At 39.4% G+C, this 12941-nt stretch overlaps 1 protein-coding gene across 1 annotated transcript in view; it reads right to left on the reverse strand.

The window, feature by feature from the left end:
• Positions 1 to 8083, reverse strand: part of SLA2 (Src like adaptor 2) — a 41456-nt gene extending 33373 nt beyond the window's left edge. Inside the window, exon 1 of the mRNA XM_089681011.1 lies at positions 7961 to 8083. The gene's annotated coding sequence lies outside the window, so the exon portion shown is untranslated. The remainder of the gene's footprint in view (positions 1 to 7960) is intronic.
• Positions 8084 to 12941: the final 4858 nt, after the last annotated feature.

Here is a 12941-nt window from a genome sequence, read left to right on the forward strand (position 1 = left end):
AGGAAGAGAAGGGAAAGAGATAAAAGAAAGAAATAAAGTAAGGGAATAGTAGGAGGTGACAGAAAGGGGGGAGGGGGAGGGGGGGGGAAGGTAATATGGAAATTTTTTTGTGGAAATGATTGACAGTAAATATATGGAAAATTTTATGTATTTGTAATGTAAAACTGATAAATATATAATAAAAAACCCCCACAAGTGCAGTACACGCTTCTCCGTTAAACACCCCGGCGCTGAATGTATATGAGTTTGAGTGTGTAACGCACTTCTTTTGCATCCAAAGTAAGCAATATCCTTTTACAGACAACACAAGTATTGTGAGAAAACATTAATTAACTATATATATATCTGATGCCAGGATTGTGTGGATAGGCACCAACATCCCTAGGTTAAAAGATATAAACACAGTTACTTCTTGTTATGAGACTTTATAGGTGGCTGAGAAAAAAAATTAGACACTTATCTTTTCCCTTTTTTAATTTTTTTTCTCAGCCTGTCTTCCTCCTAGGGGGGAGTTTGGTGTGGTTGGTGGTCTCCAAGCCCCTGATTTTAGTCTTGGGATCAGCCTTCTATTTTGGCTGGAGGTATTTAAAGAAATATGTGTAAAAAGTATATGTAGAGTATAGAGTTTTAAATGAGTTAAAATGAATGCTGATTGTATCCTATAGTTTCACAGAACCTGAGGAAGTAGGGTGGATACCGACGAAACGTGTCGTAATTATTGCATCGTTTCCCCTAATTTCTACCTGGGAGCTTCACTGTTGAGTGGAGGGGAATACGTAGCGATTGACTGTGAAACATATGGAAGTTTTATGTATCTCTATTATATAATATACCTCTAAAATGTATTGTATGTGTTTTAACTGATTTTTAATAAAAGTTGAATTTTAACAGAAGGGCATATTTTGGTACAACTTTTGGCACCATAACTAGAAGAAACTGTGTTTGTATCTAATAAGAAAATATGATCTACATAAATGTATAAAAAAAACACACAAAGTTCGAAAATGTGCCCGCAACAATTCTCTAAGAATGAGAGCTGAAAATATCAGACAAGTGGCTAAAAGTGACCATCATCATGGTAAATAACCTTTAAAGGTCAATTTATCAATATCTTTACTCAAGATTATTTTAATTCAGTTGAGTGAAAGTTATACAAATCTTGGATTGGTTTAAAACATGAATACATAGATCCTATAGCCAACAACGTCTATTTTCTCTAAATGGAATCATACTAAACTCCCCCGATTGTCTGAAAATTCAAGAATGATACAAAATGCCATCATACTAGAAGAGATAAGATTTAACGCAACATTTGCCACAAAGTAATGTAATCCATTAGCCTGGAACATTCATTCATTTATTGGTTTCCACTTTTCAACAGGTTTCTTAATTGACAGCGGCAAACCGGTATCTGACAGCGTCCAACTGGCATCTGCCCAAGAAACCATGTTTTATTTTCTCTTAAGTATCATTTAATTTATTTTTTATTATTATTATTAATAATAATAATTCCTTTTTTTATCTTAAAAGGGTCAGTCCACTTAAAACTGTAATTTCCGTTTTTGGAAAATGCTTCAGAATTAAACCACCTGATGTTTTCTTACATCTCTTAAAGATTCTATTAGTGAGATCTCTAAACTGCATTCTCCAGAGCTGATGTGCCTATTATGAGGGGTTCTCCCCAACCCTGCTAGAATTTTATTTCTTTTATATGATAGACAATATGACAAGGGGAGCCGGAACACACAAAATTTAAAGGTGGACCTGAGCAGAGTTGGGAATTATGGCAACTCTCAGAGAATCAAAGACATATTAGATGGCAAAGGCGGACTTCACCCACTTGTAACTAAAATATCATTGTCACATGGACCTTCAAATAATGCCTAACAAAAAAGGAAGTATCCATAGCAAACACCTTTTTTTTAATTGCTAAATATTTGATTCACAAGATGCACACTTGCCCAGTCTCTTAATTTAGGAATTTACATCAGATAGAACTACAAGCAAATATTCAAGAGAATAAAAAACAATGAACCTGCAATTCTCCTGATTCAATCATCTCTACGTGCATGGTATCATAGACGCCAACCATTACCGATTTCCAAGGACGTTCACAGATTTTGGATATTGCCCTTTGATTCTTTTTGCCATTGGGAATATTAGAAGACAGGTCCATTTACCAGATTTTCAGCTCAGTCCTTTAATTGGGAATATTAGAGACAAGTATGCCTTCCTTTTTCCTTTTTTAGACATTATTTTTAATTTTTTTTATAACACAATTACACATAAAATATTTTACCACCACCAACAATTACAGTTGCGGTTTTTATTGAGAGACAAGTATACTTAACAACAGATTTCCAGCTCAGCTCTTTGATTGGGAATATTAGAGACAGATATACTTAACAACAGATTTCCAGCTCAGCCCTTTGATTGGGAATATTTGAGACAAGTATACTTAACAACAGATTTCCAGCTCAGCCCTTTGATTGGGAATATTAGAGACGGGTATACTTAACAACAAATTTTCAGCTCAGCTCTTTGATTTTTTTTTCCATTGGGAATATTAGAAGACATGTCTACTTGACAACAGATTTCCAGCTCAGTGTGTTATTTTATTTGCAGAATATTTTCCCTATTGCCAAGACTTTGACCAAAGGATCAATATCTATCCTATTTATTGTCCTCTTATTACACAGTAAATGTTTTTGCAAACACTGAAGGCAATTCATTGCCATGATTGTAGTAAGACAGCCAACATCCATTTAAATAGGTGTGAAATTTATTGTCACAACATAGAGACACAACAGTATTCCTTCTCAACGAAGTAATTTAATCTATATGATTTTTAAGCGTTGGATTGAAGGCTATATATTAATACAGTAAATTGTTGTAACCTATAGCAGTCACCTTTTGCTTTTTAGGCCTGGCCCACTTACAGTCCCGATATGCCACATAAAAAAAGTGCTTTCATTTCATCATATTCTATGCTGCAATTAAATACAATCATTGAGGCTTTAATTTTTGACAGCAATAAACTGAAAGCTAATTGGCTGTTATGCTTTGTTTAGCAAATTGTAAGCGCTTATTAAATTTACGTCATTTTTTATATCCTTTCCTAGACTGTAGGCTTTTACAAATTCGGTAGCTGCCCTGTCATACTATTTTAGCAGCCTCTGACTCTCATATACTTTCTAGCACGACTACATGGTTTGCAAAAAATATTTTAAGGCCCCTCGATCTCTTCTAAGGCCCCTAGTCTCCTGTATAATTGATAATTGTCTGCTAGAATCAGAACCCTGTCATATAAGAAATCAAAGAAATAAATAGTTACATAGTTAGTCTGGCTGAAAAATAGACAAAAGTCCATCCAGTTCAACCATATAAAAAAAAAAAAAAAGTTAAAATCCTACACCCACAGGGCTGGAAGGGGGGCTTGTGATAAATATAGGGTGTGTAAGTGACCATGGCATGGCCATAGCTGATATCCATAGTTAGTCTGGCTGAAAAAAGACAAACGTCCATCCAGTTCAGTCATTAAAAAAAAAAAAAGTTATAATCCTACACCCACAGTTGATCCAGAGGAAGGCAAAAAACCCAGAAAAGCATTATCCAATTTTCTCCCATAGGGGAAAAAAACTCCTTCCCGATCCCCCGAGAGGCAATCGGATATTTCCTGGATCAACTTTACCTATAAATGCCAGTAACCAGTTATATTCTGTGGAAAGCATGTTTTTTTAACAATCTCACTCTTTTGTTGGCAATTCACACATTCAAGTGTTTTCCATAGGGATGCATAAATCTTTGCCATTCCTGGCAGACAATTGGCAAGTCTGTAGCCTCTGTCCATTGAACAGAGTACTTGCTCCAATTAAAAGTGACCACTACAGCTGATGATTGTACGTTCAAACGCTATAGGTGAATAAGTAAAGAAATAATTAGTTCCTAGATAAGAAAGTTTTTTTTTTGTACAGCTCAAAGCAAGCAACAAGAACCAACACATTGCCAGAAAATGACATCTGAATGTAAGAAACAATTACATTGCTGTGGTTTACCAGTTGTTGTTGCACACGGCTTGATATGGGGTGGTGATGTCAGCCACAGCTAATAAATGAGTACTGTGTACAAAAAAAAAGATCCATACACGGCTATTTGTTTTGCAAAACTTAAAAAAATAAAACAAAAAAACTTCCAAAATAAAAAAAGAAAAACTTGTACTTGTTTTACAACATGCAGTTAAGTTTTGCTTGCTGTCAATTTAACAATTTTCTTCTACGAAAAAAACAAAAAAATTATGTAAGTCCATAGGAATTGTTGTAGAAACCTTCCATGCTGGATCTTTCTCTATTGGAGGGTAAGTCATTAAGAAAATGATCAACCGCCGAAAAAAGTAGAACAGCAGTACCTGTACCCTAAGAGGTATTTCTGTCTGCTACAACAAACTCTTAATGAGAAGTTTCAGCCAGTTGTAGATTCTCATTAAAATAAATTGGAGCAAACACATTTCAATTATTTAAAAAATATAATGGGTTCCTTAGAAACCATCTTATACACTTTTAGGTGTACAGGAAATTAATAAACACACAACAGGGGGTACAGACCAATTGACACATACGAGGGGTCTTCAGAAAGTAACTTTTTTATATTTACAATAGAGTAAAAAAAGTGTGGAAACTTTATGAAGAACCTTCGTATAAGAAAGCATTTTGTAAGCTCCTGCTACTGTACAGGGTCACACAGTAGAACTAGAGCGCCATGTTTAGTCCTTCTGTAAAACTGGTGGTGGAAGATCATCTCGTGAGCAAGAATTTATGGGGGAACTGCAACAACGGGAGCAGCCGTTTTGTATACAATATATTGTGTATGCATTCTATGAGACGCAAAATAATTTTATGCCAAACAAGAGAATTCACAGGCACATTAGATACTCAAACAATTGTCAAAGTGGGCAGTTATTGATTATTGTGTCATCAAATAGTCTATGAAGGACCACAAGAATATTAACAGCTTTATCCAATTTTCACCACGAAGTCCACCAACACCGGTAATAGGGACTTTTGCGGGCCGCCCCAACATAGGTGTCTATTGCAGTTTGACAGTATTTGTTATGCATTTACGAGACCTAATAGCTATTGCACTGCCACAAATGAACTGTAATGAATATGGATCTCACACCAGGAATATCATTTAAGAATTAGGCAGGCAAAGCATTACAGGACCCTAGCACTTGGAAAATGGATGAATCCAACTGTGGTTTGTGAGATTACCTGAACCCGGTAGAGACTTTGATCATTAAAATAAAATGTTGGCTATAGCAATCTGTACATCAGTGCTGTAATTTACTGGTTTGAAAAAAAAAGAAGAAAAAAAAATAAATTGGATAATAAAAAGAATAGGTCTATACCTGGGTCAAAATATATTTAAAAAAAACACAAACCCAAATGGAATAAACATAAATCTATGCTTTTACAGATACAAAGGTTAAACAAAAAAATAAAAATAAAACCTAAATGTTAAAAAATTAATCAAAAGAGGGTATACTTGATGGACCACATGAGGTTTTTTTTCACTGCCAATTTCTATTTAGCTTCTTTTACAAAAAGTTTATTGAAATTTTCAAAGAAAAAAAGATGGCTTTCTATGTTTCTATGTGGGGAATGCTCAGAAACAAACTTGTTCCCATTTCTTTCTAAAAAGTTTAGAAAATGTTTGTTTGCTACTACAAGTCGGGACCAAAGAATGGAAGCATGGATCATCATCCCCTATTGATGACCTACATAAACAGTCCCTGTTGGACCACAGCAAGGCATGCTAAAATCGTCATTTTAGCTTGCTTGAATAATTACATCATCCCTATGGGCCAGAAACATCAAAACCCACCAACTCCTTAATCTCAATAATACTTTTCAAATATTGGAATACACCTCAACACTCTAAAAGGATTTTCAGGTGGGTGGTCTCTTAGAAAGACCATCAATACATGTTAAAAATCTCCTTCATTTTATAAATCTACAAAATCAAGGGGGTACAAAAACCCAATATTTAAAAATCCTTCACACATAGTATGAGAAATTTTACAGAATGTGAGCCCCATCAGATATATTTCTAAAGGATGATGTCTCTACCCCATATTGCCAATATGGCGCCAATCATATGGTCACTTAATATTGATGAATAATCCACAGATAGGAACCCAACGTGTTTTGCCGAAATGGGCTTCTTCAGGGAAAAAGGTGGTTATGTGTTCTGAATCCAAAGTCAGCCCACCTATACCAGCTGGGACTAAATTTGTAATAAAAATCATCCTGGCCATAGTAGCCTTAGTGGTCAGAGAAATATCATGATGGTTGCAATTAAATTGATTGAAAATTCCTGGGAGAGCATGTCATCATAAGCATCTCACATGGGTTATGATTTTCCACCCAAATTCCCCTTGACTTCTCATCTGTCTTAACTTCTATGCATATGTTGTGTGCTCCGAGAGGTGGAGGGTCCTTTTCTGTGGATTATTCAATATTAAATAGACAAATAATTGGCACCATATTGGCATTGGAAGTTATGGGAGGGTTGACTTTGGGTTGAGTTGGGTAATCAGAACACATAACCCCAGTTTCCCCTGAAAAAGCCCATCTAGGCGAAACACGTTGGGTTCTTGTCTATGGATTATGCATCAAAAATAATTAGGCATATTATTGGCACCGTATTGGCAATGTGGGATAGAGACACCATTATTTAGAAATAGATCTGATGGAGTTGATGTTCTGTAATATTTCTCATACTGTGTGTGTGAAGGATTTTTTAAAAATGGGGTTTTTGTACCCCCTTGATTTTTTAGATTTATGAAATAAAGGAGATTTTTAATATGTATTATTATTCTTTCTGAGAGAACACCAACCCGAAAATCCTGGGAGGGTTGACTTTGGGTTGAGAACTAATCAGAACACATAACCCCCTTTTCCCCTGAAAAAGCCTGTCTGGGTGAAACACGTTGGGTTTATGTCTAAGGATTATTCCTAGATTGCAAACTCCAAGGAGCAGGGCCCTCCTATCCCTCTTGTATTGAACTGTATTGTCTCCTGTTATATTGTAAAGCGCTGAGCAAACTGTTGGCGCTATATAAATCATGTATAATAATAATAATAATTATGCATCAATGTTAATTAGCCATATTATTGGCACCGTATTGGTAATGTGGGAAAGAGACATCTTTGTTTAGAAATAGATCTGATGGAGTTGATGTTCTGTAATATTTCTTATACTATGTGTGACAGATTTTTTAAAAATTGGGTTTGTGTACGCCTTGATTTTTTAGATGTATGAAATAAAGGAGATTTTTAACATGTATTAACGTTCTTTCTGAGAGAACACCAACCCGAAAATCCTCCTCATAGAGTGTTCCGCTGCTTTCTTCTATTTGAAAAGTGTTATTGGATAGTTCGACGTCTTCGGTAATTTGGAAAGGTTTGAAAAGGTAGTAAGATCATTGTTTTTCTCATAAAACAAATGTTTCACAATAAGAAATGGAATCTACTTATGAACAAACCATCGCTATATGAAAATCCCAATATCAATTCTACAGCTAAAGACAACTAGAAGAATGTGAACATTCTGATTGGGCACAGTGATTACTTCAAGAGCCTGTATGGGCATAATGGAATAAGATCGGCAATGAAAACATTCTCTTAAATATGTATTAAATTCATCACCTAAGCAGGTTTACAGCCTAAAAAGACCTCTGATATTTTGGTAAAATAATACACATAGGTGTTGATTTACTAAAATTGGAGAGTGCAAAATCTGATGAAGCTCTGCATAGAAACCAATCAGCTTCCAGTTTTTTTTTTTTTTTTAATTAAATAAGAAGCTGATTGACTACACCAGATTTTGTACTCTCCAGTTTTAGTAAATCAAAGTTCATATAACACAATCTCTATAGAGAAATAATAAAAACACAACTTACTTTGTTAGCATGTTTTCATCAGCTGAGAGTGAAGACTGACTACACCTGCCAGCGAGAGAGTTTGGAGGAAGTTTCCAGTGTGAGTTTCTTGATGGAGTAGCTTGTTCTGTCACTTCGAGAGGCAGCCGAGTCTGAGAAGTAGGATGTGTCTTGTAGCAATATTCAGCCAGATCTGTGTGATGACATCACTCCCAAAATTCTACGGGGAGACCTGAGCATGTAGGAGTGCCTGAAACTGCACCAGACTACTGACTTGTGTCATGGATCATATGGTGAAACACCAATGCACCCCTAGGTCGTGGAAAGTACATTATGTTTTTGTGACTTTTTAAAATAAAAGAATGCAAAGGCACAGACAAAGGTTTCCGTAGTATAGATTTCTCATTGTTGTACATGTCATAGAACCCAGAACGTAAGTATCTCCAAACTCCTGCCCGTGGGATCTACAGCAGGCTTAATGAACCTTTTCACCCCAAAGTAAACCTTCAAATAATTATCAGGTCTCAGGGAGCCACTGCTAAAATGAATTTATCAGAGGTCAGTGGGAAGAATGTCCCTTACATTGGTCATTAGTGGACAGGATGCCCCTTACATTGGTGGTCAGTGGGGAAGAATGTTCTGTACATTGATGGACTGTTGGAAGAATTTTCCTTACATAGGTGGTCAGTGGGAATAATTTCCCTTACATAGAAGGTCTGGGTGAAGAATCTCTCCCTTGCATTGGTGATCAATGGGAAAAATGGCCCCTATAATGGTAGTCAGTGAGAAAATGCATCTTACATTGGTGGTCAGTGGAAACAATGCTCCTTACATTGGCAATCAGTGGGAAGAATGCGTCTTACATTGGTGACCAGTGAGAAGAATGCCTCTTACATTGGAAGTCAGTGTAAAAATGCCCTTACAAGGGTGGTCAGTGGAAAAATGTCCTTTACATTGGAGGTCAGTGGGAAGAATGTCCCTTACATTCGAGGTCAATTGGAAGTGTCCCTTACATTGGTGATCAGTAGGAAGAACATCCCTTACATTGGTGGTCAGTAGAATAATGCCCCTTAAATTGGTGGTCAGTGGGAAGAATGCTCCTTACATTGGCGGTCAGTGGGAAGAATGCCCCTTACATTGGTGGCCAGTGGGAAGAATGCTCCTTACATTGGTGGTCAATGGGAAGAATGCTCCTTACATTGGTGGCCAGTGGAAAAATGCTCCTTACATTGGTGGCCAGTGGAAGAATGCTCCTTACATTGGTGGCTAGTGGGAAGAATGCTCCTTACATTGGTGTTCAGCGGGAAGAATGCCTCTTACAATAGTGGTCAGTAAGTCAGTAGTGGTCTATCCTCCCTACACAGAAGAATGCCTTCCTTCTTTTGGTGGTCAGTGGGAAGAATGCCCACCTTGCAATGGTGGTCAGTGAGAAAAATGTTCCTTAAATTGGTGCTCATTGGGAAGAATGCTCTTTACTTTACTGGTCAGTGGGAAGAATGCCCCTTATGTTGTGGTCAGTGGAAAGAATGTCCCTTATGTTGTGGTCAGTGGAAAGAATGTCCCTTACATTGGTGGTCAGTGGAAAGAGTGTCCCTTACATTGGTTGTTAGTGGCAAGACTTTCCCTAACATTGATGGTTAGGGAAGAATGCACCCTTATATTGGCATTGACTCTTTCATACAGAGGAAATGATCAGTGGTGTCACGCTACTATCCTTGCTATATGGTGTTTGGACCTGGAACCATTCAAGCATCATGAGATGGGAGGTCCATCAGTCACAGCTCCAAGAAACCCTAAATATCTCTAGAGGAACTCTAGGGTTCAGTGGACCACTGGTTAAGAATGGCTGACCTACTGCACAGGCTACACAAAATACCAAAGCTACTCAGTGGTTCAACCAGTGGCAGATTTGTTGTGCTGTGGGCCCTGGGCTCTTCTCAATTCATGGGCCCCTGCCAGTTTAATGAGGTCATGCATATGTATAGCTCCAACTATCCCTCACTTGGAGGGACTGTCCAAATCTGTGCAATTGTCGTTCTTTTTTGTCTAAAAATTGTACTGTTAGGCTACCAAAAGTGTTAGACTACACTAACCTTTCTTCCAACCGCTAAGACAGCGTGTCCCAATCTTTTCTCAGTAAGGACACCCTTTACAAATATGCAAAATCTTGAGGAGCCCCCGGCTAAAATGTAAATGTAACTCCCCATCAATGTGGGGGGATTAACTACTAGACTTCAGTTAATCTGCTGTACTGCCAGACATTTTCAAGCAAAGCCTATGTTGATCGATCGCTAGCCTGAAATCACCTATGACGACTTTCATTTCTCTATATTATTACTACAAGTATTTATAAAGTGCCAACAATTTACACAATGCTTTACATATTGTTCAGTCATATCAGTTCCTGCCTTCAAGGAGCTTACAACCTTAGTTCCCTACCTCATGTGTGTATATGTATAGATATGCATCTGAGGTAGGGAACGTAGATTACTAGGACCCTCTAACCTACCAGCATGTCAGTGGAGTGTGGGAGGAAATTGGAGGACACCCAATGTGCAAGCACAGAGAGAACATATAAACTCCATACGGATAGTATCCTGGCTATACATGTGCAGAAAAAAAACATTTGTTTCAATTCATTATTTAAATAATTTTGCTTTGTTAAATTTGTTTAATTCATTTTCAAAATTCGTTTAGTTTTCAAATTTAAATTCAATTTGACTAAATTTGGAAAATTCTAATTGACATTTAAATCCTAATTTATTCTATTTAAAATTCGAATTTTGGAAGATGGTTATATTCTTTTTGTTTCTATTCCATTTTATTGTTTTTTCTATTCTATTCTAATCTATTTGAATTCAGATTTATTCTATTTGAAATTTGAATTTCGGAAGACGGTATATTCTATCTTTTCTATTCTATTGTATTGTTTTTTTAATTTTCTATTCTGTTCTAATCTATTCAAAATGTAAATTTTGGAAGACAGTTATATTCTATTTTAATAAGCAACAGTAGTAACATTATTTGTCACTATACGGAATATAGTTAGGTGTGTGCGGCCACTTTGTTTGGTCCTTTTTTGGGGTCACTTGGGGGTAGGTAGGTAGCGCAGGAGGATCATCTCTATGCTATATTCTATTTTATTTTATTATTTCAGGGAACCTCACTGACAGCTGATGACTCATTGTTGTCAAGGACGCGGCAGCTGCCCGCTGTCAAGGTCCTACCTTTTCCCTGAGGTTATGTTACTCCATGTGCTGGCGTCCATCTTGGATTCTGCTGTGCATGATGGGAATCCTTTTATGCCTTCAGGTCTCTGTGGTCCATCCCCCAGAGGGGTGTGGCTGATGACATATAAGCCTGTGGCCCGCACATGCTCTTTGCACTTGTGTCTTGTGTCTTTGTGTTGCTATTACTCTGTTCTGACTCTCGTGACTCTCCTGGTATCTGATTCGGCTTGTGACTTGACTATTCTTTGTATTCTCCCTTGATCTGACCCTCTGTTGCTGAACCCGGCTTGTGACATGTGATTCTCGTCTGCTGTCCTGTACTGTTTTGTCCTGTTGGTGTTGACCCGGCTTGTCTGACTACTCTTTTGTCTCTTCCACCAGCTACACGCCATTGGCGGCGGCCATTACCGCAGCTGAGGTGTCTCGGGGGCCGCGACCTGGTTCCTGGCTGCGTCAAGTCCATCCCCACCATCAGGGGCCCTGGTGAAGGGCAGCCTGGGACTTAGACTCCGTGCCCTGAGGGACTTCGGTCTGTGGGTGGTGGTTGTCATCAGCCAGTGCGTTACATTGTTAGGCCTGCCTGTCCATTCCTCAGCTCCTGCCCTGACATTACACAAGTGCCATGAACCCTGACGGTGCAGGCACGCCTTCGCTCCCAATGCTAGTCGCCAGACTCGATCAACAGGATCACCTGTTGGATCAATTCGCTCAGGCGTTGCAAACTCTGCTTGCACGCACTGCACACCTTGATCCTGGTGCTATTAGGCCGGTAGTCACTCCGGTCGTCTCTCCCGCAGCTTCTCCGCCTATTGCGTCCACCACCTCGACGGCTGCATCAGCGGCGCCCAGAGGTATGACTGGTTCTGCCCCTCTTCCACAGCGCTTTGGGGGTGAGCCTAGTCAGTGTCGTGGGTTCCTCAACCAGGTGGGTATTTATTTTGAATTAATACCCCACGCCTTTCCGTCTGAGAGGTCAAAGGTTGGGTTCCTAATTTCACTACTCTCAGACAAGGCCTTGGCCTGGGCAAATCCCTTATGGGAGAGGAACGACCCGGTGATTCAAGATTTTTCCGGTTTTGTCGATGCCTTCCGTAGGGTATTCGACGTACCGGATCGTTCCGCCTCGGCGGCCAAACTGCTCATGACCATGCATCAGGGTTCACGGACCATGGCCGAGTACGCTATAGAGTTTTGTACCCTGGCGGCAGAGGTCGGTTGGAACAATGAGGCTCTGGTGGCTGCGTTTTCCCATGGTCTTTCTGACACATTGAAGGACGAGATTGCAGCTAAGGAACTGCCTGTGGTGTTGGAGGAGCTCATCTTTTTCCTGATCCTGATTGACACCAGGCTCAGGGAGAGGCCTTCACTCAGGGAACGCCTGCGGAGGCCTTCCAATCGACTGGCACCTGCGTTTTCTGTCCCACCCGTTCCTCCCTCTCCTCCCACGCCTCCTGGGGATAGCTTGTCTGGTGGGGAACCCATGCAGCTGGGGTTTGCTCGCCTTTCCGAGGGGGAGCGGGCCGCTCGGCGTCGGGAGGGTCGCTGCCTGTACTGTGGCCTCGGTGGGCACTTTCGGCAGTCTTGTCCGGTCCGTCCGGGAAACGCTCGCACCTGAGATCATGTCGGGGACAGATCTTGGGTGGAGTTTCCTCGTCCCCGGCGTTCCGCAAGGATAAGCCACTGATCACCGTGGTCCTTTCTTGGACGGAGGGCTCGGTGACGGCCCAGGCGTTGGTAGACTCTGGGGCTGGTGGGTTGTTCTTGGACAGCTC

This window comes from Staurois parvus, unplaced genomic scaffold (genome assembly GCF_062004578.1).
Source record: "Staurois parvus isolate SC_StPar_1 unplaced genomic scaffold, SC_StPar_1.0 ptg000255l, whole genome shotgun sequence".
Taxonomy (NCBI): domain Eukaryota; kingdom Metazoa; phylum Chordata; class Amphibia; order Anura; family Ranidae; genus Staurois; species Staurois parvus.